This window comes from Artemia franciscana, chromosome 1, assembly GCF_032884065.1.
Source record: "Artemia franciscana chromosome 1, ASM3288406v1, whole genome shotgun sequence".
Taxonomy (NCBI): Eukaryota; Metazoa; Arthropoda; class Branchiopoda; order Anostraca; family Artemiidae; genus Artemia; species Artemia franciscana.
In genome coordinates this window covers 1225035-1250159 of record NC_088863.1, presented here as the reverse complement: position 1 = coordinate 1250159, position 25125 = coordinate 1225035, and the positions used below count along the sequence as shown (strand labels likewise).

General features: G+C 36.5%; 1 long non-coding RNA gene across 1 annotated transcript; it reads right to left on the bottom strand.

The window, feature by feature from the left end:
* Nucleotides 1-7414: 7414 nt before the first annotated feature.
* Nucleotides 7415-24643, bottom strand: LOC136038447 (uncharacterized). The gene is made up of 3 exons (XR_010620222.1): nucleotides 24594-24643; nucleotides 11184-11419; nucleotides 7415-8506 (listed from the first exon to the last, which is right to left on the bottom strand). It is a non-coding gene; the product is annotated as an uncharacterized LOC136038447 (long non-coding RNA).
* Nucleotides 24644-25125: the final 482 nt, after the last annotated feature.

Here is a 25125-nt window from a genome sequence, read left to right as displayed (position 1 = left end):
GTCCAATTTTGAACTATTTTTAAAAATGGTTATCAAAATTTGTACCAGATGGGTTTGGGGAAAGAAGTGCGCGGGGGGAATTATTTGTCATCCGATCTCTTTTGAATATTAAAAAGTGAATTAGAACTTTCAATTTCCAATCAAATGAGCCCTCGTTGAAGTTTATAACAGCATCCCTTCCATAAGAATCATATATGGTTCTATGATTTCCCGGGCCCTAAGGGGTTGTATAGACACTGGAGTTGCTCTTATCTGACCTTTGAACTGTTTTTACAAAATGGCCATATCAAAATTCTTAAAAGTTGGGCTGGGGAAAAAAGGTAGAGGCGGGGCTAGTTGCCCTCGGATCTCTTTTGACTCTTAAAAGGTAAACTAAAACTTTCAATTTCCAATCAACTGAGCCCTTTCTGAAGTTTAAACGAGCATCCCTTTCATAAGAACCGTATATGCCCCTAGGGGTTGGGTTATCTTACCTTTTATTTATTTTTGACAAAAAAGCTATTTCAAAATTTTTATCGGATGCATGAGGAGAAAAGGGGGCGTGGGGGGTGGATAATTGTCCTCTAATGTCTGTTGACTCTATGAAAATGACTAGAACTTTCAATTTTCAATCAAATGAGCCCTCTCTGAAGCTTATACGAGCATCCCTTCCATAAGAATCATGTCGTAGCTATTACTGGGACACAACTTAGTTATGTCCCAGGGCATAACTAACAACGCCTTTCCCCAGGCCCCGGGGGGTTGTTTCAATCCTGGAATTTTAGCTACATTATCTTTGAACTCTTAACAAAATGGCTATCTCAAAGTTCTTATCGGATAGGTTCGAGGACAAAGGACGTGGAGGGGAGGCCTAGTTACCCTTCAATCCTTTTGAATCTTAAAAAGTGAACTATAGGTTTCAATTTCCAATCAAGTGAACCCTCTCTGAAGTTTATACGAATATCCCTTCAATAGGAACCATATATGCCCCCAGGGCATAACTAACAATGCCTGTCCGTTGGCCCTGGGGGGTTGTGTTGACCTCGGAGTTTTCATTATGTGATCTTTGAACTATTTTAAAAAAATGGCTATCTCAAATTCCTTATCGGGTGTGTTTGAGGAAAAAGTCGCGGAGGGCGGGGGAAGGGGGCTAGTTGCACTCCAATCTCTTTTGACTCTTAAAAGTAACCCATAAGTTCAATCAAATGAGCCCTCTCTGAAGTTTATACGAGTATCACTTTCATAAGAACCATATATGATCCCGGAATATACTTACAGCGCCTGCCCCTGGGGGCTTGTGTTGACACCACATTGTCTGTTATATGATCTTTGAACTATTTTTAACAAAGTCTCTATCTAAAAATTTTCATCAAATGCATTTGGAGAAAAAAGGCGTGAGGGAGGGGGGTGCCCTAGTTCCCCTCTGATCACTTTTGACTCTTAAAACGGGAACTAGAACTATTTCCAATCGAATGAGCCCCTTCCAAAGCTTATGCGACGACCCCTTCCATATGAAGTGCCTTTGGGAAAAAATAATAAATAAATAATAAAACATGGGAGTTGCATGGCCTTTACTATAGGCAATGCTATAGCGTTGATTTTGATTTCTTATATATAATTTATTTTTACAAAGGAACTTCATATGGAAGGGGCCGTCACATAAGCTTCGGAGTGGGATCATTCGATTGGAAATTGAAAGTTCTAGTGCACTTTTTAAGAGTAAAGGTTATCGGAGGGCAACTAGTTCCCCCACACCCTTTTTTCCCAAATGCACCTGATAAAATTTGAGGTAGCTCTTCTTTTAAAAATAGTTGAAATATCATATAACAAATACTCTGGTGTCAAATCAACCCCCCCCCAGGGTCCGGAGGCAGGTGTTGTAAATTTTGCCCTGGGGGTATATGGAAGGGTTACTCCTATAAGCTTCAGAGAGGGCTCATTTGATTTGAAATTGAAAGTTCTAGTTCACTTTTTAAGAGTAAAAACAGATAAGAGTTCAACTAGCTCATCCCCCTCCCTTTCCCCCGAAAACTATCCGATTAAAATTTGAGATAGTCATATTTTTACAAATAGTTCAAAAATTATACGAAAAAACCTTCAGTGTCAATGCAATCCCCATTATATATACAATCCCATAGAACTATTTGTTCAAAATAGTTCAAAGGTCAGATAAGAAAAACTTCTGTCTAGATGCAACCTATCAGAACCCGGCAACAGGCGTTCTAATTTATGCTCTGGGCGCATTTATGGTTCTTATGGAAGGGATGCTCATATAAACTTTGGAGAAGGCTCATTTGATTGGAAATTGAAATTTCTAGTTCAATTTTTGAGAGTCAAAAGAGACTGGAGGGCACTAACCCCTTCCCTCATGCCCCTTTTTCCCCAAATGCATCCGATAAAGTTTTGAGATAGCAATTTTGTATAAATAGTTCAAAGGTCAGATAAAAAAAACTCAGGTTTCGACACAACCCCCCATGGCCCTGGGGCAGGCGTTTTAACTTATGCCCTGGGTGCATACATGGTCCTTATGAAAGGGGTACCCGTATAAACTTCAAAGAGGGCTCATTTAATTGGATATTAAAAGTTCTAGTACACTTTTCAAGAGTCAAAAGATATCCAAGGGCAACTAGCCACCCCCCACCCTCCCAGGCCCTATTTTCCTCATACCCATCTGATAAAAATTTTGAGAGGGCCATTTTGTTAAAAATAGTTCAAAGGTCAGATAAAAAAACTCCTGTATCGACAAAACCCCCTTCGGCTTTGGGGCAGGCGCTGTAAGTTATGTTCTGGGCCATGTATGGCTATGGAAATTGAAATTCATAATTCCCTTTTAAAGAGTTAAAAGGGATCCAAGCGCAACTAGCCCCCCCCCCCACTCAGCCCCCTTTTTTCCTGGATGCACCCAATACAAATTTTGAGATAGCCCTCTTTTCAAAATAGTTAAATCTGTTTTATAGTTCAAACATCCGACAGCAACAACTTCAGGGTCGACACTAACCCCCGGAGCCCGGGAGGGGGGGGGTGTTTTAAGTTATGCCCCAGAGGCGTATAAGGTTTGTATGCAAACTTTGGCCGTTTCGTAGGTAGCTCATTTGATTAGAAATTGAAACCTCTAGTTACTCTTTTGTGAGTCAAAATTTAACGGAGGGCATCTATCCCCTCTGACATAAACACCTGCTTTTCCCCAATTGCATCGAAAGAATTTTTTTTTTGATAGTCAATTTGTTTGAAATCGACCAACGATAAGATAACAAAAGTTTTGTTGTCGACAACCCCCCCCCCCCCCGAGCAAGGGGAAGGGTTGTAACCTATGCCACGGTGGCATATAAGGTTTTTATGGAAGAAGAGGTCGTATATACTTTGGACGGGACTCAAATTATTATAAATTGGAAGTTCTAATTCCCCTTTTAAGGTGACTAAGGTGACTTATTTGATGGTGATTAACCCCCAATTCCTCCCCACCTTCTTTTCCCCAAATCCGTCCAATATAGTTTCTAAATAGCCATTTATTCAAAATAAACCAAAGATAATATATAAAAAACTCCCGGGATTAAAGAGCCCCCACCCCAGAATCTGGGATGATCTTATAAGCTTCAGATGGGGTTTATTCGATTGTAAATTAAAATTTTTAGAGCCTTTCACAAGAGTCTAAAGAGATTGGTGGGCAACTAGCCCCCCACCTTCAAGGCCCTTTTTCCAAAATGCATCCAGTCAAAATTTTGAGATATCTATTTAGTTCATATTAGTTAAAAGATCAAATAACAAAACTCCAGGATCGACACATCCCCCCAAAGCCCAGGGGCAAGTTAAGCTATGCCCAAAGTATATATAAGGTTTTAAGTAAGGGTTGGTCATATAGACTCTGGAGATGGCTCGTTTAATTGGAAATTGAAAATTTTATTTACCTTTTTAAGAATTATAAAAAGTGATCGGAGGTAAAAATTTATCCCGGACAATTACCCTTAACATCTGTAAGCATAAAATTAACTCGGCAAAGAGAAAGTAAGTCATAAGAACAATTAAGCATAGGAATTCTGGTGACTTTCCCCAGTGTAAGATTTCTCTTGAAAAATTCAACCCCAAGATAATTCCCTCCGACATGTAAAATTATACCCCTAGAAAATCCCACAAGCAGAAAATTTGCTCCCCCCCATCAGAAAAATGTATGCATACTTTCCAATAACAAGTACTATACATAAACATTAGACAGATTTTGTAACTTAAATATCTTTCCCCTGGGTCGATAGAATCACCCCTAGAAAAAAAGAAAAAAAGCATTTGTGATCTTTTTTCCGACAAAGAATACAAAATTCCGCATTTGCAGATAGGATCTTAAAACTTTTACTGCAGGTTTTTCTGATACGCTGAATCTGATGGTGTGATTTTCATTAAGATTTCATGGCTTTTAGGGGGGGGGGTGTTTGCCTATTTTGTGAAAATCAGGCAAATTATTTCAAGGTCATGGCATTTGATGGGTGAGACTAAACTTAATGAAATTCACATATCTTGAATCAGCATATTAAGTCGGTTCTTTTGATATATTTATTAGTAACCAAATTCCGTTTTTTAGAGTTTCGGTTGCTATTCAGCGGGGCTGCTTCTTACTTACAGTTTGTTACCACCAACTGTTTAATAAAAAAGCGTTCAATTTAGCTGATAGAATAGCTTTAGCGAAGGTCTTATCCAGACAAATACATGATTAACCAGATTAAATGGTATACCAGACAAATATATGAAAGTGATAAATGCAATATAGGACAACAACATTGCTCTGGTTAAGGTGGGAAATGAAATTAGTAGCTGGTTTTGTATTAAATCAGGAGTTATGTAGGGTTGGGTTAAATCCTCATTTATATGGATCATTTTGATGGAAGTTGTCTTAAGGAGCACAGGTAAGACAAGGGGAGAACATGAAATCAAATAGGAAAGAAACAGTTTTCTGGATCTAGATTATACTAATGATTTGAGCATCCTAGGTAAAAATTTGAGTAAAACGAATTAACTTTTACAGGTTTTAATAATTTAGAGCGATAGAATATGTGTTAAAATTCATGTTAAGCGCTAAGGCTACGAAAAGTGTGGCTCAGTCCCACTTTTTACGGCTAAAACGAGAAAAAGATTGAGATGGCTGGGGCACGTTCTGGGGATGAAAGATGACAGATTACCAAATATTTTCCTTTTTTTCGGTCAACCGCTTAGGGCTAAACACGGAAAGTAGGTCATCCTTTGTTTGGATGATAGTATGTCGGTAGGAAAAATTCAAGGGAAATGAGAACTTCCGGGGGGTGTAAAGAGATTGGCGTGGAGGAGAAGCGTTTGTAGCTCAGTTGGCCTCAGGTGGCTCGGTGTTGTGGTGAGTTTTTAGTAGCAGTAGTAGCTTTAATGAATACAATTATCATTTTTTAATTTTTGTTTCTTATTGAGTACACTCACTTCTTACTTACAGATTATTATCACGGAATTTTTTATTTGAAATATGGTCGAGGAAAATGTTGAATGAAATTGTTATTAAAGTGTTCAATTTAGTCAGAAAATTTAGGGATTTTCTAAATGCAAAGATTTAAATGTCGATTGTTTAATCAAATCAGGCTCTGAAAAGACAATGAAGTCTGTAATTCGAAGCATGCAACTCTGTAAAAAAGTTGAATTTTGTGAAGTGTTTAGGTTTTGTGACCATGACAAGTATCAAAACCCTAAAAATATTAAAAGGCTTGAGCTTCTTTAAGCTGGAAGGGTTTACTTCAAGAAACTTCAAATGAAAACCCCAAAACTATGAGAATAATAATAAGTAGAGATTCTTGAAATGGGAGTAGTTTTGTTTTCAAAATCTCAAAATTATCTTTTACCAAATCTGGAAATTATAAGTCATTCAGAATTGCCAGTGTGTTGCCAAACTATGAAATTAAGTAGAAAAATTATAAGTTATGTATTAAAAATTAATTAAGAACAAGTTAAGTATTAAGAATTAAAATCAAAATAAAATTCAAAGGAGAGAGAAGTGTGAGATTATTTAAGGTTTTGAAATTAGATGGCTCTATGTTTTAAAATCGCAAAGGTAATTCGAAAATTTGTTTATTTTATTTTAATTATTGATATTCAAAATGTGAAGCTCTTAGCCAAGTAAAGTTAAGAGTTTTGAGACAAAAAAAGTTTGGTATCAAAATGTGAAAATTTGAAATTCGTTATAATTCCTGAAATTTCATCATTTTTTGCCTCTGTGTTGTCAAACTGTGAAACTAAGTCGAAGAACTTTGCACTTTTGGAAAAAGTTAGATTATTGAAATCTCCAGTTTAATAATCAAAATCAACATAAAGAATGTTTAAGAAGGGTGAAATGTAAAATAAGTTGAAAATCTTGAAATGGAAAGGTGTGTTGTGGAAAGGTGGAAAATATGTTTTCAAATTGTCTAGGTAAGTTGAGGAGTTTCGAATTTCAATCCTTGAAATCGGAATTATTTATTGCCAAATCTGGAAATTCAAACTCATAAAAAGTTTGAAAATATAACTGACGTTACTATTCCTGGAATTTGCTGGCTTTGTGTTGTCAAAATGAAATTAAGTAGAATAATTCTGGCATTTGAAAAAATCATAAGTTTTTAAAATGTGATAGATTTAGTAATCAAAATCTGAAAAACAAAAGTCTTACAAGTGAAAAATATGAAACTTCTTAAAAAATTTTAAATGATAAGTCCTTATGTTGTTAAACTGTTAAGGTAAGTTGAAGATCTACTGAACTGCTATTCCTGGGGTTCTTAAAATTTTGAGCATTTAGCTACCGAAATCTGAAAATATAAGCTTAAAAAGTGTGCAAATTTGAAACTTGATAAAAATCCTAGAATTTTCCGGCTTAATACTGTTAAACCTTAAATTAAGTTGAAGGATTGTGGACTTTTGAAAAAATAAGATTCTAAGAATATGAAAGAATCTTCAAAATGAATCTTCAAAAGAATCTTTATTATTATTATTTAAGAATTAACGACGCTTCTTGACTACTAAGGTCCCTGCGTCGGCCCTTCATTGCGTTCCTGCAGCGTGATTCGATCTCTGGGTCCCGTATTACCAACCTAAGGTCAAATCCACTGCGCCACCACAGGACTTCAAAAGAATCTTAAAATATGTGTTAGAGATTTCAAAATATGATATTTATCAAGATTCTTGAATTGGGGATGTTGATCGTCAAAAAAACAAAAACTAACAGTAAATAAACCCTGAAATTAAAAAAAAATATTGGAATTATTGAAACTTGAAGAGTTTACTCTTTCAAATCTGGAAATTGAAAGGGCTCTAGTGGAGACACTGTAAAAAACAAAACAAAACCGGTGCATCTTCATAAACACAACCTTTGCCAGTGACTTGCACCAGTAAATATATTATAAAAAGCAAGTGCAAAATACTCTCCAAAATATTTGAACACTTTTTATTATTACAAAAATGAATGTTTACAAAATTAGAAAAGCTACATAATGTTTTTTACAAAAAATAATTTAATCAATTTCACACAATTAAAAGGTAGGAGAAGAAAACCTACAACAATCTTGTTGGTAAACTGTGCTTCAAGTTACTAACCGGGGAAATCTAGCCGAAAACCCCTCAACCATCAACTGGGAACTATGCTTCATCTACTCTAACGGGAAGCTACTCGGCAAACATACACTTTGTATTTGCTTTGGATCTAAATCAATCTATCTATCTGGCAGAACTTGTCTACACTACAGACAATTCAGTGACTATATTCAACAAAACTTAATCCACAGAACATACACACAGATACTAGCCCGCAAAAGATATGCACACGAAATGAACAAAGAATATAAAACAGTCTATATGGGTATCTGGAAAATCAGGGGAAAGTAGGCAGAAGGTTGTGCAAAACCACATGATGGCTGGCCCCCAGTCCCCCATTGCACTTCTTGGCTGAAGTGCCGCGAAAAGGGGATCAACACTACCAGTAAGGACTGTAACAGTTCAATATCATATTACTTTTACTTTTACATAATGAGTCAAAAGTTTCTGAACACACAGCCCTTATATCGTCCACATCAGTATTCTTGCATAACAGAAATGTTCTGTATATTACGTGCAGCCATACTGAATTGCCTGTAACCTTTCAAAACTCGTACTGGACAGAATCGTCAATTTATTTTTTTAAGGAAGTTTTTAATACTGTTCAAAACTAATTCAGCTAGATCAAGATCCTGCCCGCTTAAAACACTAATTTTGGATTTTATATTGTTTTGTTTTAAATAATTTATGCTGCGACGTCGTCTATAGAGTCCTGTCAACCAAGCCACTATGTATCGAATGGTATCTTGTCCTGTTTGTCTAAGGAAGAATAGTAAAAAATCGGTGAGCGCCACTGGAAGTATGCTTAAGAAAATTGTACTCAATCCGACAACGTTTATTATATTTGACATTATACCAGTTGTGTGCGCACTTAATTTTGGAAGTTCCGGGACCACAAAACTCTCCATTCCTTCTTGCATATGAAAGCCTGCTTCTGGATTAAGTCGTGATATAGCAATGGGATCTGGAAAACAAAAGTTTATTTGCCACTTAGCTTCAATATTAATGCTTAAAAAAAATTAAATGGGCTGCAGAGTAGTTGCCCTACAGAGCTTGTTAGTGCATTTTATAAAAAACTTTTACAAACAGGTTCTTATCAATTTAAAGATATTGCTGTTGACAACAGAGGCGCTACCATTCAAATCTTTTCATTTTTCGGAGGTGGAAGAGTTACTGATCAGTTTTTACCCTCTTTTTGACAGACTCATATTAAAAGACTAGTTAAATTCGACGAAATCATCAGAATTATCAAAGATTGGGAATGATATTTACTTTAAAAAAAACCCTTTTTTCACATGCTGACAAAGGGTCTATGTTGCCAAGGTACCGATCTCTTGATTCGATGCCTTTAGCCGCGAGTACAACGCCTCTTGTGCCCACCCACCCCCCAGGTTTAGAGCTGGATCGACTCTGACCGAGCTTACAGGGTCACATGACTGACCTTCGTTCCAAACCAAATAATCAGCGACACAAGGTATCCAACTCTTGTTCTCAGGACTTCAAATCCAGACCACCAACATTCAGCTAGGACGGCTCAAGTGAATTACCCCTCAAGTAAAAAAAACTCATTTTATCAAAATATCAAACGTATTACGCAGGAGAGGAGAAGGATAAAAGAGAATGAAGCCCATCCCCATAGATATCCCTTTTGTGTGTCATTTTGTGAATATAGACAAACTACGCCCAATTCCAAAAAAAAAACTTTTGCCAATAAAAAGCTTAGGAATAAATTTCTTCCTTACATCTTATAATTGGTAGAAAATTACCCTTTACTACATTGTCGATTCTTCTCTAGTCATTTTTTATACCCTGTTTTAGGGGAACAAGTAGATTTTGTTTTTCATTTAGGTCCACTTACTTAAGTCTTAAAATTCAAGTTTTCAATAAGCCAGCAGCCTTTTTTCCTTTTCTAAATCCTGTCGGAGGGTGGGAAACCCCTCCCCTGAGTAATTTTTCATGCATTAGGCTCCTCCTGTCCTTTGGATTTACGGTTGTTGTAAAATAGTGATGGACAAAAGTGCTCATTTCCAAGTATACTACCACCCCCCTCTATTGACTATTAGTTTTATCATTATGAGCCAGTCGCACAATTTAGCCTACTGTTGAGCCCATGAATAAACATATGAAAATGTGTTTTCTTTACGACCTTGTAGAAAAGTAAGGAAAGAGGCGATGGTAAGAATGTTTCCCGTCAATCTTTTTTGCAGTTTCCAAAATATAGCAGGTAATTTAAAAACCTACGTACACATACTGTCCATTAACTTTACCAATCGCAATAATCTACTGTTAAACTCATGAATAGACAAATGAAAATATGTTTTCTTTACGGTCTTGCAGAAAAGTAAGAAAAGGAGGGGGGAAATTTCTATTGATTTTTCTAGCAATATCCAAGATATAGCAGGTAACCCAAAACTGAGGTACACATGCTGTCAATTGACTATCAGGTACAAGACGTATTTCCAGATAAAACACTTGGAAGGCTCTAGGATTTAGCGTCGTAAACCATACTTGAGATCTTAGATTATTGGATAGCCAAGACCAAAGAAGACCAAACATAATTTATATAATGCAGCGCTATTATATCTTCTTGTGCTATAAGGGATAATGTCAAATCTAGAGGCATACTTATTAGACCTTTGGACTTTTTGATGAAAATAACTATGACATTTTTTCGGTCAATATGATGACGGTTGCAGGGCAACATGTGGTGGAAATGCGGACAGGAGTTTGTCTCGCTGCTTTCTCATCACTTGGGTTCTTAAAAAGGGGAGCATGACTTTTAATTTCAGATTGTATGATTCCCATCTCAGTTGAAAGTCCCCTTTCCATTTAAAATAGCCTGGAAAATAACTTTTGATTCTTCTCTAGAGCCTTTTGTTTACCCTTAATGGACCCTATTCATGAGGCGGGAGGAGGCACCATGACAGAGCCGTTTTCGTATATTACATTAATCTTGACCTTGGGATTTACGGTTGTTTTAGACTGATCTAGGAAAAAATAAAACCCATCTTAAGCAGCCTACCACCTCCTTCAAGGATTTGTTTCATCCTTTTGACAAATCCTTAAACGTTCAGAGCTAATTCCACAATCATTATAAACCCATGGATAAACCAATGAAAATCTGTGCACTTTACGGCCTTACAGGAAACCATGGGAGGGAAGGAGCTGGCTACCCTCCAATTGTGTTTTTTTTTAAGTAAGAACTAGACATTTCAGTTTCAATCGAGTGTGCTAGTTTCAAAAATTTTAAACTATCTCTTCTATACGATGTGCCTGAAAAAAAAGGTATAATAAAGTGCTGTCTTAATTATGATGGGTACTGACATAGTGCACAAAAAACTTGAGATTCGCCTCCGACTTCTGGTAAACTGGTTACTCTGTGAATTAGGAAAAACACCTAGGAAGATATAGAAACGGTTATGAAGCTTAAAGAGGGAAGTGGTAGCATCATTCTTGCTAATGTCACACTACCTTAAAACAAGCTCAAACATTTTACCTATTATTAAATCGGCACGATCGTTTATAGTGACTACCCTGCGATGACCTTTTTTCTTCCTTTTGAATACATCAAGAAAAGAGGGAAGTGGTAGCATCATTCTTGCTAATGTCACACTACCTTAAAACAAGCTCAAACATTTTACCTATTGTTAAATCGGCACGATCGTTTATAGTGACTACCCTGCGATGACCTTTTTTCTTCCTTTTGAATACATCAAGAAAGGACGGCTCTCGAGAATACCTTTGAATTAGTACTGGTTTGATTTGTTTTCTTCGAGGCATCTCACTACCGTTACCATCAGGGCGACTTTTTGTAAACCAATATTTTGCAAGCGTCGAGGTCATTAGAATTTGAATCAAAATGAGCTGTATCTTCATTCTGTAAGTTCAAAAACATAACATTTTCAAAGGTGCAGGATAATTCTAATTGGTTTAAACGGATAATTTTCCTAAGGTAGAGGAATGAGGTGGGGTAGAAGTTTGGGTGTTGAGGACAGCAAGCACCGTCATAAACAATATTTTTGTTTAAAACCCTTTGTTAGTTTGGGGTCAAAGTGAAGTTTTCGCATTTTTAAGCACTTGGTAAGATTGGTACTTGTCTATTAAATGAAACATACTCTGTGTAAGCTCTGACAGAAACCAGTTTGCCTCTCTGGGATCGGTTATGATTTGCTTATTTTGAAATATACCAAAAAATGATGATGATATAATACTGTAGAAGACAAGAATTAATTGAACAAAAAAAAATCAACTGGAATTAAGGAGAAGCTTAAAACGAACTGGAAGTATTACACATATGAGGGGGTTGCCCACTCTTCAATACCTCAGTCATAACGCTAAATATTTTTTTTTTTATAAATTTTTTAAAAGTTTATTATTCTAATTAAACTGCCCTTATGTTTCAGAAATTTTTCCCCCAAAAAATTGGGGCACAATGTTAAATTTTAGCTTAATGAGCGGGGTGTTGAGGAGAGGAAACCCCCTTATACACCTAATTGTTTCTGTTTGTTTTAAGCTTTGATGTTGCTCCTTACTTTCAGTTGATTTTTTCTTATTTCTGACTGATTAAAATAATGGCGGGAAATCTGGCTGCCCCTTCATGCAAAATCCCTCCGTGGAAACTTTCCTATGTAAATAATCCCCCTCCGCCAGGAAAAATCCCCCCAGGTAATTCCATTGTAGTTGGGATTTCTCACAGTAAAATATATTGCGAATGATTCTGGATTAAAATATTTTCTTAGTCACTTCATTTGAAAGAGGCTATAACCTATTTCTTGCTTGTTTCAAAATCTTGCCGAAAATTTCTTTCCCCGTGGAAACATTTGCCCAAAAATTCCTCGCTCCCAAGCAGAAACTTGCTCCGTCTGAAAATGACCCCTACTCAAATCACAGGCTGTATTTAAAACTGATTCGGCAAAGAGAAAGTAATAATAATAAAAATAGTTTTGTCTTTGAATTTTGGCAAATTCCCTCAGTGCAAAATTTCCCCTGGAAAATTCACCCCGAGAAATTTACATTCCCAGGGAAAGTTTTCCCCGTGAAAGAAGCGCCAGACAAACAGGTATGGAGAGAGAGACAAAAAACATTCACAAACACACATAATCAGATAAACAAGTAGAGACAGACATGAAGACAGGCACAGAGACAGGGAAACATTCAGTCAGACACAAAGACAAGGTAAGAGAGAGAAACAAACACAAACAAAAAGAGTAAAAAACACAAATACAGACACAGAGACAGGCAAATACATTGTCAGACAAACAGCCACGGAGAGAGATCGACAAAAAAGAAACAGATTCACCAACAAAAGCACAAAAAGACAGACACAGAGAAGGGAAAACATATGTAAGGTGCAAAGGAAAGGGGATACAGAGAGAGATAAAAAAAAACCCACTCAAACCCACGGAATCAGACACAAAATCGTGCAAAGACAGCGAGAGAGAGAGAGAGAGAGAGAGAGAGAGAGAGAGAGAGAGAGAGAGAGAGAGAGAGAGAGAGAGAGAGAGAGAGAGAGAGAGAGAGAGAGAGAGAGAGTAAGATTAGTAAAATCAGTAGAATCTGTAAGATTCTTTCAATTTTAGGTAATGGGTCTCTCTATTTCTGAAAACCAGCGCAAATTATCACAGGCTCAATAGCCTTGGAGGCGTATGAATCTTACAATTTTTTAAATTAATTTAATAAGTTAATTGTTTTGATAAGTCTATTGATATAAAAATACTGGTTTTCATAGTTTCGATTACTATTGAGGTGTGTCGCTCCTTACTTACAGTTTCTTATTATGTCTGTTAGAAAAATCAAAAGATTTGATTTTTTTTTACCAATGAAAAGTGACTACATCAATTGAAAACGTGAAGAAGTTTATTTTAAAAATGTTTTTTTTTTATCACAAAAGTAGTTTTCAAAGTGTAGTAGTTTTCGTGGTAACGAACTGTAGTAAGGAGCGACCCGGCTCAATAGTAAACGAAACTCTAAAAAACGGAATTTCGATACTAAAAGATATATCAAAAGAATTGGATTTTTATGCTGATTTTAAATATATAAGTTTCATCAAATTTAGTCTTTGTCATCAAAAGTTACGAGCCTGAGAAAATTTGCCTTATTTTGGAAAATAGGGGGTAACACCCCCTAAAAGTCATAGGATCTTAACGAAAATTACACCATCGCATTCAGCGTATCAGAGAACCCTATAGAAAAAATTCCAAGGTCCAATCTACAAAAATGTGGAATTTCGTATTTTTTGCCAGAAGACAAATCACGGGTGTGTGTTTATTTGTTTTTTGTTTTTTTTTTTGTTTTTTTTCCCCAGGGGTCATCGTATCGACCAAATGGTCCTAGAGTGTTGCAAGAGGGCTCGTTCTAACGGAAATGAAAAGTTCTAGTGCCCTTTTTAAGTGACAAAAAAATGGAGGGCACCTAGGCCCCCTCCCACGCTCATTTTTTTCGGGATGACTTACCCCCCACAGTCCCTGGGGGAGGGGCTGCAAGTTACAAACTTTGACCAATGTTTACATACAGTAATGGTTATTGGGAAGTGTACCGACGTTATCAGGGGGATTCTTTTGGTTTGGGTGTGGGGTTCCGGGGAGGGGGCTATATGGGAGGATCTTTCCTTGGAGGAGTATTTCATGGGGGAAGAGAAATTCAATGAAAAGGGCGCAGGACTTTCTAGCATTACTATAAAAAAAAAACAATGAAAATATAAACATGAAAAAGTTTTTTCAATTGAAAGTAAGGAGAAGCATTAAAACTTAAAACGAACAGAGATTATTAGGCATATGAAGGGTTCTAAAAATACTTTAGCATAAAGAGCGAGGTATTTAGGAGGAGATAAATACTTCGCTCTTTATGCTAAAAACTTTTTAAATAATTTCAACTATTTATTCTACGGCCTTTCTGATTCAGGGGTCATTCTTAAAGAATTGGGATAAAACGTAACGTAAGTTACGTAAGTTATGTACGTTTGTTACGTAAGTTAATTCTTAAGTTACGTTTTTTTTTACTAATAAAAACGTTCGTTAAAAATTAAAAGATCTAGTTGCCTTTTTGAGTAACCGAAAAATTGGAGGGCAACTAGACCTCCTTCCCCACCCCTTATTTCTCAAAATCGCCTGATCAAAATTAAGAGAAAGCCATTTAGCCAAAAAAAAGAATTAATATGCAAATTTCATTTTAGTAATTTATGTACGGAGAGCCAAAATCAGACATGCATTAATTCAAAAACTTTCAGAAATTAAATAAAAAAAAACAGTTTTTTTTTAATGAAAGTAAGGAGCGACATTAAAACTTAAAACGAACAGAAATTACTCCGTATATGAAAGGGGCTTTTCCTCCCCGACACCCCGCTCCTTGCGCTAAAGTTTGATTCTTTCTCGCAACTCTACTTTTTAAAACAATAAAAAACTTTAGCGTAAGGAGCGGGGTGTCGAGGAGGAAAAGCCCCTTTCATATACGGAGTAATTTCTGTTCGTTTTAAGTTTTAATGTCGCTCCTTACTTTCATTAAAAAAAACTTGTTTTTTTTTTATTTAATAAAATAAAGAGCTAAATTAAACCAAAGACGAGCAAAAAAGTAAAATAATTTTCTGAGCTCAAAGCCACCTAAATCACCAGCCAAATAGTTTTCTGAGCGCATAAATCCCGGTCAATAGATAAATGAAACTAATAACAATCCAATATTAAAATGAATTACGAAATCAAGCTCAAAACTAGCAGGAATTACCACAAAGATGAGTAGGACTAATGTCTCTGCCTCGTAAGGATTAGAACATAATTTACACATTACTGAAAACAATACACATTTAAATAATTAAAGATATATTGTTTATATACATTTTCAGTAAATTCAAATATACATTTACATTCCAAATCCAAATATACAATATACATTTTCAATACATTCCAAGCTATCTAGACTTTCAAAAGTGAATATCAGTATAAAATAAACCGTCAGCCTCTAATCATTTTTTTCTTTTCGGTAATTCTGGTCACGGTAATATTTTTTTTTTGTATTATGACAAATACAAACAAATATATCAAAATTAAAAAAATTTAAGCTCTCCATCTATCGGAAATACCCCCCCCCCCCCCGTAATTTTTTTTCCGTGGAAAGAATCCTCCCATGGAACCCTCCACCGCCAGAAACTCCCACTGAAAAGTATCTCTATACTTCTTAATAGTACTATACGTTAGCAATGGGCAAAATTCATAGCTTGCACCCCTTCCCCCAGGGGCTTTGGGTATCAATTTATTTTCAAAGACATAGTTATAAAATCTTCCAACTATGTGAAACAAAATGGCCATCTCAATATTTTGAACGGAAGACTTTGGAAAAAAAAGGCTTAGAAAGGGGGCTAGCTGCCCTCCAATAGTTTTGGTCACTTGAAAGGGGGACTAGAACTTTCTATTCCCAATCAAATGAGCCCTCTCCCAAACTAATAGTATAACTGGTTAGATACGATTACTCCTGGTGGAAACAAACAAAAAACAAGAGCTAGGAGCTCATATGACACTTGCGACGAGGTCGGAAGAGCCAGGAGCTTATATGTCATGAGCTCTAGAAAAATTCTAGGAATCAATAGATTGATTTAAAAGGAAAATCAGAGGCTTAATGCCGGTCGGAATTGAAAACAAGAGCTCTGAGACACGAGGTTCTTCTAAATATCAAAATTCATTAAGATGCGACCACTCACTCGTAAGTTTAAAATACTTCATTTTTTCTAATCTTTCCTCTCCCTTCAGCCCCCCCCCAGATGGTCGAATCGGGGAAAATGACTTTATCAAGTCAATTTTCGCAGGTCCCTGACATACCTACTAATTTTCGTCGTCCTAGCAAGTCCAGAAGCACCGAACTCGCCAAAGCACTGGACCTCCTAACTCCCCCAAGGAGACCGTATCCGAATAAGTCAATCGCGTATCTACGACATTTTCTTATGCTACCCACCAAGTTTCATCCCGATTCCTCCACTCTAAGCGCTTTCCAAGATTTTCGGTTTCCCCCTCCAACTCCCTCCACTGTCATCAGATTTGGTCAGAATTTAAAATAAGAGCTCTGAGACATGAGTTTCTTCTAAGTAGCAAATTTCATTAAGATTCGGTTAATTGTTCTTAAGTAAAAAATACCCCAATTTTTTTTAATTTTTTCGAATTAACACCCCCACCCCCAACTCCCCAAAAGAGAACGGATTCAATCCGGTTATGTTAATCACGCATCTAGGACATGTGCTTATTCTTCCCACCAAGTTTTTCATCCCGATCCCTCCACTCTAAGCGTTTTCCGAGATTTCCTGTTTCCTCCTCCCTTTTCCCCAATATCCCCAGATACGGCCGGGATATGAAATAAGAGCTATGTGGCACGAGGTCCTTCTAAATATCAAAGTTCATTAAGATCCGATCACCCATTTGTAAGTTACAAAAACCTCATTTTCTTCAATTTTTACTCTCCCTCCAGCCCCTCAGATGGTTGAATCAGGGAAACAATTGTTATCAAGTCAATTTGTGCAGGTCCCTGACACGCCTACCAATTTTCATTGTCCTAGCACGTCCAGAAACACGAAACTCGCCAAAGTACTGGAACCCCCCCTCCAACTCCCAAAATAGAGTGGATCCGTTCCAATTATGTCAATTACGTATCTAAAACTTTTGCTTCTTCTTCCCATCAAGTTTCATCCCGATCTCTCCACTCTAAGTGTTTTCCAAGATTTCCTGTTGCCAAGATTTCTGTTTCCTCCCTCCGACCCCCTATGTCCCCAGATCCAATTCGAATTGAGAAGGGAGCATTTGAGACATAAGATCTTTTTATATATCATGTTTCATGAAGATCCGATCACCAATTCGTAAGATAAACATACCTTAATTTTCATGTTTTCCAAGATTTCCGGTTTCCCCCTCGAACTCTCCCTAATGTCACCGCATCTGGTCGGGATTTAAAACATTAGCTCTAAAGCACAAGATCCTTCTAAATATTAAATTTCATTAAGATCTGATCACCTGTTCGTAAGTTATAAATACCTTATTTTTTCTAATTTTTCCGAACTACCATCCCCCAACTCCCCCAAAGAGATTGGGTCCGGTTCAGTTATATCAGTCACGTATATTCGACTTGTGATCATTCTTCCCACTAAGTTTTATCTTGATCTCTCCACTCTAAGGGTTTTTCAGTATTTCCGGTTTCCCCCGTCCAACTCCCACAAACGACAATGGATCCTGTCGGGACTTAAAAAAAAAGAAATCTTAGTTATGAGATTCTTCTAAATATGAAATTTCATTAAGATCCAATAACTTCTTCGTAAGTTAAAAATACCTGTTTTTTTCTAATTTTTCAGAATTACCCCCCCCCCAACTCTCCCAAAGAGAGCGGATCCATTCCAGTTATGTCAATCACGTATCTAGGACTTGTGCTTATTTTTCCCAGCAAGATTTATCCTGATCCCTCCACTCTAAGCGTTTTCCAAGATTTTAGGTCTCCCCTCCAACTCCTCCCAATGTTACCAGATTCTGTCGAGATTTAAAATAAGAGCTCTGAGACACGATAACCTTTTAAATATTAAATTTCATCAAGATCCGATCACCCGTTCGTAAGTTAAAAATACCTAATTTTTTCTAATATTTCTGAATTAACCGTCCCCACTCCTCCCCCCCTCATAGTCGAATCGGGGAAAAGGACTATTCTAATTTAGTCTGGTCTGATCCCTGATATGCCTGCCAAATTTCATCGTCCTAGCCTATTTGGAAGTGCCTAAACTAGCAAAACCAGGACTACCAAACTAGCAAAACCGAAAACCATTGCTCCTTACTTTCAGTAACAAAATTGTTTGTTTTGTTTAATTTCTGGACGTTTTTCAACTAATGCAGCTTCAAATTTGGCTCACCATACATGAAAAAAAAAATACATATTAATCTTGAAAAGCCCCCCCCCCCCCCTATCCCGTGTAAAATTTCCTCTGAAAAGAAAGCTGATTCTGTTGTTCAGAGGCAAATCACTAGTATTTTCAATGGGGGGAGGGAAGAAGGGTCCATCTCCGGATATTCAAAGGGCATGGGATATATAATATTTTTCGCTCTACATTATTGCACGTAAGCTACCCCCCTTACCCCCCACCCCGAACGATGCCCCTGCTGTTACTGCTGATAATAATAAACAACTATTTAAATAATTACACGCCCATTAATAAGTTACAGTAAATGTCGTCACTGCACATCCTATAGCTTTTTACACTTTAACCTAAAAATGATTGGTCAACATTTTCATTAAGTAGCGTAAAGAGCGAGATATGGAGGAGGGGTAACCTTCAACTATAAGTAACAGATTTTATTCGTTTGAAGTTTTGATGTTGTTCCTCACTTTAAAACCTGTTTTCAGTTGAAGAAACCTGTTTTTTATATTTAATTTCTGGTCTTTTTAAAATGAAATAAAAAAAACAAGTTTTTTTAAATGAAAGTAAGGAGCGACATTAAAACTTAAAACGAACAGAAATTACTCCGTATATGAAAGGGGCTTTTCCTTCTCAACGCCCCGCTCTTCACACTAAAATTTGACTCTTTCTCTTAACTCTACATTTTAAAACAGTAAAAAACTTTAGCGTAAAGAGCGGGGTGTTGAGAAGGAAAAGCCCCTCTCATATACGGAGTAATTTCTGTTCGTTTTAAGTTTTAATGTCGCTCCTTACTTTCATTTAAAAAAACTTGTTTTTTTTATTTAATTTCTGAACGTTTTTGAATCAATGCATGTTTTGATTTTTGCTCTCCGCAGAGGAATAATTAAAACGAAATTTGTATATTTATTTTTTTTGGCTAAATGGCTTTCTCATAATTTTGATAGAATGATTTTGAGGAAAAAAGAGCGGGGGAGGAAGCCTAGTTGCCCTCCGATTTTCGGTTAATTAAAAAGGCAACTAGAACTTTTAATTTTTTACGAATCTTTTTATAAGTAAAAGATATACATAACTTATAAATTAGCTTACGGAAAGAACTTTTGTATTCTCATGTTTTTATTACATATATGAAGGGGTTCGCTCCTCGTCAGTACCTCGCTCTTTAAACTAAAGCTTAAATTTTGTCCCAATTCATTAAGAATGACCCCTGAATCACAAAAGCCGCAGAATAAATAGTTGAAATTACTAAAATACTTTAGCGTAAAGAGCGAGGTATTAGGAGGAGGTGAGCCCCTCATATGGGTAATAATTTTTGTTCGTTTTAAGTTTTAATGCTGCTGCTTACTTCCAGCTGAAAAAAATTGTCATATTTATTTTTTCATTGTTTTTTTTTTTAAGTAATGCTAGTAAATCCTGCGCTCCCTTCATGGAAATTTTCTTCCCCCATGACAAGTTCCTCGATGGAAAGTTTCCCCATCATCCCCCTCTTCTCAACCCCTGCCTCCAACCAAAAAATCCTCCTGAAAACGCCTGTACACTTCCCAATAACCATTACTATATGTAACCACTGGTCAAAGTTTTGAACTTGTAACCCCTCCCATGGGGACTGTGGGGGAGTAAGTCGTACCCAAAGACATAGTTATAAGATTTTTTGACTACGTTGAATAAAATGGCTATCTCAGAATTTTGATCCGTTGATTTTACGAAAATAATTAGCGTGGGAGGGGGCCTAGGTGCCCTTCGAATTTTTTGGTCACTTAAAAAGGGCACTAGAACTTTTCATTTCCGATAGAATGAGCCCTGTTGGAACATTCTAGGACAACTGGGTCGATATGATCACCCCTGGGAAAAAAATAAATAAATAAACACGCATCAGTGGTCTGCCTTCTTTCAAAAAATATAAAATTCCACATTTTTGTAGATAGGAGCTTCAAAATTCTACAGTAGGGTTCTCTGATACGCTGAATCTGATGGTGTGATTTTTGAACCTTTTTAGAGTTTAGAGTTTGAACCTTTCCCTTCGAAATTGCTGTCTTATCGTAAAACGTAATAAAAATAAATATAAGATTTTTTGTAAGGTTTTTCAAGTGTTTGTGCGTAACCCCCTCCCCCCACCGGAAACAAAATCCTGGATACAATTTGAAATTTCTGAACCAAGTAATTTAATGATATGCACACATTTCATGGTAATGATACACAAGTGAAGGTCAAGGGGCTGCTCTCTCTCTCTCTCTCTCTCTCTCTCTCTCACAGAAATTTTATGCACCAGGTTGCACGCACCACGAGGGCTAGAAGCGTTTTGGGGATTGAACCATGCTTGGTAGAATTGTGCCCAAGCATGGTGGAACTGCGCAACACACGTGGATTTCTGGGATGTACACCAGGTGGTGTACCAGAAAAAAAAAAAAAAAAAAAAAAACAAATAAACACGCATCCGTGATCTGCCTTCTGGCAAAAAATGCAAAATTCCACATTTTTGTAGATAGGAGCTTGAAACTTCTACAGTAGGGTTCTCTGATACGCTGAATCTGATGGTGTGATTTTCGTTAAGATTCTATGACTTTTAGGGGGTGTTTCCTCCTATTTTTCAAAATAACACAAATTTTCTCAGGCTCGTAACTTTTGATGGGTAAGACTAATCTTGATGAAACTTATATATTTAAATCAGCATTAAAATTCAATTCTTTTGATGTAGCTATTGGTACCAAAATTCCATTTTTTAGAGTTTTGGTTACTATTGAGCCGGTTCGCTCCTTACTACAGTTCGTTACCACGAACTGTTTGATAATGACGGGAAATCCGGCTTCACTTTCATGGAAAATTCCACCCTCACGGTAAATCAATCCATATAAAATTCTTCACACATACCGCCCCCCCACCAACAGGAAATCCCCCCAATAATTTTTTGCAGACAATTCTGCCTGAATTTTTTTTTCTTAGTCTACATTCATCTGGAAAATAATTTCATTTCTGATTGCTTTTAAAATCATACCAAAAATTTCCCCTTCCCGTGGAGAAAATCTTCCACAAAGTACAATCCCCTCCCTACCCCTTAGTGGAAAGTTGTTCCTGCAAACAATTTCTCTGGTGAATTTATCCTGTGTAAATCTCCCCCATGGAGAATTTCTCCCGTGGAAAATCCCCTATCTGCGGAAGGATAATCTAGACAATTCCAATTCGGCAAGTATTACCCTGGAGAATTTTCATTAATATCTCCACATGCAGAATTGAGTCACCAAGCAGAAAGTAAGACAAATAAAAATAAATGTATAGTGATCTTGGCAAATTCCCCCAGTGCAAAATTTCCCTTGGAACGTTCACCCCCCAGGAATTTCCCTTCCGACGGAAAATCATCCCTATAGAAAATCCCCCTGCAAAGAATTCTCCCCCCTGGAAAATTCCTAATATACTTCCTAAAAAGAAATACTATATCATCTAAACAATGGACGAGTTTCATGACTTACAAACCTTTCCTTAAAGAGGGGGGGGGCTATATTAAGCTCCAAGACATACTTACTGGGCTTTTCAACTAGGTTGACCAAAATGGCTATCTCAGAATTCTGATCAGATAATATTTAGGAAAAAATGTGGTTGGAAGGCAAGACAACTTCTAACTTCCGTTTGAATGAGCCCTTTCTCGATATTCTAAGACTATTGGTTCGATACGATTACTCGTGGTGAAAAAATATAAACACGCATCCGTGATCATTCTTCTGGAAAAATATACAAAATTCTACACTTCTGGAGATGTTTGCTTGAAACTTCTAGAATCAGGTAATCATATACGATGAATCTGATGCTGTGATTTTCATTAATATTCCTTGACTTTTAAAGGATGTTTCTCCCATTTTTCGAAAATAAGGCAAATTATCTCAGAATCGTAGTCTTTGATGGGTAATACGAAACTCAAAGAAACTTATATATTTGGAATCAGCATAATAAGCCAATTTCTTGATATATCTACTGGTATCCAAATTCTATTTTTACAGTTTTGGTTACTATTGAGCCGCGTCGCTCCTTACGCACAGTTTTGTTACCACGAAATCATTGATTAAGTTTAGCTTGTAGTTGTCGGAAAACAGACATCACGGTTGACATTTATGCTAAAACCATGAAAATAATTTAAACGAACCGTTTCTAACCATTGCAATATTTATTATTTGAAACACGGAGTCAGTTTTTTCGCAAAGTATGCATTATACTTTACTGCAAAAAATAATGTTCAAATGGCACCACTCCCACTTCTCTCGAATTTTGGAAATTTGTAATCGAACTTTATTTAACGTTTTGGAGTAATTCAAACAGTTCGTGGTAACAAGATGTAAACAAGGAATGACCCCGCACAGTAGTAGCACAAACTTTAAAAACGAATTTTCAATAATAATGCATACATCAAAAATTAACTTTCTTGCTAATTCCAACCATATATGAAGCTCATTGAGCTTTATATAACTCATCAGATTACCCCAATTTTCAGAAACAGAGAAAAAACCTCCAAAGGCCAACCTCCAATTAATCCTACTTGAGTGGTTTCAAGCTTCTATATAAAAAAAAATGAACTTTTGCCTTTTTGCCAGAAGAAAGAACAAGGATACGTGATTTATCAACTTATTCCGTTGTTGCTTCCCCACGGAAAATTGCATCGAACCAGTAATCATAGAAGATTGAGAAAGGGCTTATTCGATCGACATTCAGAGGCTCTAGTGACCTTTTTAAGTGACCATAAGGATTAGAGGGCAATTAGCCTCTTCTCCATGTCCCCTTTTCCCTAAAAAACATCCGATCAAAATTTACGGATGGTTATTATTTTCAGCATGGTAAATATGCCTTTTGGATCACAAGACCCCTCCTCCCAAAGTCCCCGGTGTAAGGGCTTAAAGTCATGCAATTTACACTCAGCTTTCACACAGTATATGTTATTGGGAAATATACAGGATTTTTTTTTTTTTGGGGTGGGTGATATTTTACACTGGACATTTTACACCGGAAGAGTTTTCCTCTTGGAGAAAGTTTTCCAAACGAATTTTTATTGATAAACTTTATACGGGGGAGAGGGGAGGGGATTTCCTGGTTTGATTCAAAAAACGGTCAGAAATCAAATAAAAATAGGTTTTTCAACTGAGAGTAAGGAGCAACATTAAAGCTTAAAATAAACAGAAATTATTTCATACATGAGGCAGGTCACCCCTTCTTCAACCCTCTCTCTCTGTCCTAAAGTTTGATTTTCTGTCACAATTCTTTTATGAAAGACTCCTCAAACACAAGGGCCGTTGAATTTGAATGAGGTGCATTTTTTAAGAGCTAAAGAGCTTAGGCTAAAGAGCTAGAGCTGAAGAAAGGGTATCCCCCTTATATACGGAGTAATTTCTCTTCGTTTTAAGTTATAATGTTGCTCCTTACTTTCAGTGGATACAACTTGTTTTATTTAAATCTTCTTATGACATATCCATGTCTAAGTAAAACCGGCATTTAATTGGAATGTACTCTCTTGTCTAGTATGGGAAGATTTGAAAAGAAGACTTTCTTTTAAATAAAACAAAAGATGTACGCTATAATTAGTGTAAAGATTGGAAAATCGAAGAATTCAAATGAACTGATAAATATGCATGGATTAGAAAAAAAGGCAAAAAAATTAGAACAAAAACCTATGGAAGTTTCCTGGGAAGTATTTGTTCTACTACCTTCGCGTATTTTTCTATCCCTAATGCTTTTACTATTTCTACTTTTAAGACAGCAATTATAAATGATTTTTTGGAGATGAGATATTATTTGTTTCTGAGGTTAAACCCATCGTCTTACCAAGGCAAAAAATCAACAAATAAGAACGGCTAGTCTCCGATTACGTTTCCGATCTGATCGCTTAGAAAAACTTTCAAAGACATTAGCTAGTATTATTTGAAACAATCTCTTGGCTTACAGAATGAATAATAATGTCAGTTTTGAAAGTGACCAACATTACCATAGTTGAGTGTGAATTTTTTACCATTCTTTGGTGTCTTTCTCTTTAAATGAAAGTTAGAAAAAAACAATAAAAATTAATAATTATGTTCCGACAGAAAAAAGAGAAAACCTGCTGTTTCTATTTCCAAAAATGACGAACATGAAAAATACCATAATTAACAGTTGCAAAGTATTTCTTTAGCGGCTTCCCCCTTTCTTGAAAATAATAAATTCTTGTGCTTACATGTGTTGGTTGCCTGTAAGTGCTATGATGTTTGACTCGTGTCACCTGGCTTTAAACTGACCAGTCAACTGTGATGCATTATAACCAAAACAACCAAAACAAGATAATATCTCGGACTAAATCCCATCATGTTCCCTTAATACCTTTATCTTTTCAATATTTTCGTACATTTCGTCAAATGCTTATCATTCTGTATTGTGGCTTTCAGCTAATTGCTGTACTTGCTGTAATACGTTATAGTAGATCTAAATGAGGGGATTTTGGCATTCTTAGAAAGTACTTAAGATAGAAAATATTTTAAATACATCTTGAACCTAAAATATACAATCGTCACGTCTAGTCAAGATACTATATTCACCCTTTGTTTGCTTGTAGGGCTTGTAATATTGCATAAGTGAATGGTATGCATCTCTCTAGACATTATAGATGAACAACTCAAGGGGTTGCTCTCTTCTCGTCACCTGGTCTATATCTTGGAACGCGACATGTACAGCAAAAATCCTCTGTTTTGGCCGAGTTCCACTACGGTTGG